General features: G+C 42.9%; 1 non-coding gene across 1 annotated transcript; it reads left to right on the forward strand.

Annotated features, from left to right (window-relative positions):
* The first annotated feature begins 386 nt into the window (after positions 1–386).
* Positions 387–472, forward strand: trnastop-uca (transfer RNA opal suppressor (anticodon UCA)). Its single transcript has one exon. It is a non-coding gene; the product is annotated as a tRNA-Sec (tRNA).
* Positions 473–1,540: the final 1,068 nt, after the last annotated feature.

A 1,540-nucleotide genomic window follows, 5' to 3' on the forward strand; every position in this document is an offset into this window, starting at 1 on the left:
AGGTGGGAACTTTATGGTGACCTCATCTACCACAGGGATTGTACCCATGCTGTTGGCATCACAAGTTGGCTATCGAGTCAACTGAGCTAACCCAACCTCAATTGCTAAGACACAAAGACCAACAATAATTATGACTCAAAGTCAATGTATTTTACCATCTTTCAGCTGCTCTGCTCCTGAGTACATGAGGAAGTGCAATACTGATCATAGCTGCATAAGGAACATGAAGATTCTGATTAATTAACATTCCATTTTGCTATACCATGACATCACCAGGATGGGATCCAGCAAACAAAATCAGTTCAAGAAATGATGCATTTCTCATGGAGAATTGAGGGGATAGTAAATAAAGGAAATCAGAATGTTGAGAGGGCTGCTCCGAGCTTGCCCAGATGACCCTCAGTGGTCTGGGGTGCAGGCTTCAAACCTGGAACTGTCTAGCAACAGATGGTTCAATTCCACCTTTCGGGTAGCCTTAGTAATGCAGGTGTGACTCTAATTGCTTTGTGGATAACATGCTGGCTCCATGGTTAGCACTGCTGCCTCACGGTGCCAGGGACCTGGGTTTGATTCCCACCTCAGGTGACTGTCTGTGTGGAGTTTGGACATTCTCCCTGCGTCTGCGTAAGTTCCCTCTGCGTGCTCCAGTTTCCTCCCACAATCCAAAGATGTGCAGGTCAGGTAAATTGATCATGCTAAATTGCCCATGGTGTTAGGTACGTTAGTCAGGGGTAAATGTACGAGAATGGGTCTTGGTGGGTTTCTCTCCGGAAGTTGTTGTGGACTTGTTGGACCAAATGACCTGTTTCCACATTGTAGGGAATCTAATCTAAATAAGGAGAGATTATTGCCATTGATGGAGGATTTGAGACCGAGACAGTACAGATTTAAGGTAACTGCCAACAGAAGCAATGTTGACACGAGGAAGAAGCTTTTTTCACACAGCACGTGGTTGAAATGCTCTGGAATGCTCAGTCTGAGAGTATGGTGGAGGTATTCAACAGGGAATTGAATTATCATCTGAAAAGGTGGGTGTGTGTAACTCAGAGAGCTAGTACTGAAACAGCGAGTCAAGCAGCCTCATTCTATACTATAACTATTACATGAAAATTGGTCTGAAGTCAAATCTGGCAATTCAAATGTTCCACTGGTAAGTGACTTGAGCAACTTCTCCCCTCTGGAGATTTAAAAAGACAAGGCCTGTTATAAATCAGGCTTTCAACTTTACGATGCATTAAAGTTGGAATTCCCTTAAGACCCTAAGCCCCACACATAATCAGCCTGAGGATACATTCATTTCCAGGCACACAGAGAGTGTGCATAGCACCATGCGGAGGCTATTCAACCTCTTGAGCCTGTTCTGTTTCATAGCTAATGTGTCATGGTTTTTCTGTGCAGAAATTAATTTTCAATCCCATTAGATTCAGACTGTTGGAGTATAGTTTATAAACATGACCCTTAATTTTATTCTGTTTGGAGCTTCAGTTCTAATTTCTGAAAGAGCAATGTTGACCATTTCAGGTATCTATTAAATGGTTTA

The sequence above is a fragment of the Chiloscyllium plagiosum genome, unplaced genomic scaffold, assembly GCF_037043375.1.
Source record: "Chiloscyllium plagiosum isolate Xiang-an unplaced genomic scaffold, Cpla_swu_hap1 HiC_scaffold_34, whole genome shotgun sequence".
In the NCBI taxonomy this organism is placed as follows: Eukaryota; Metazoa; Chordata; class Chondrichthyes; order Orectolobiformes; family Hemiscylliidae; genus Chiloscyllium; species Chiloscyllium plagiosum.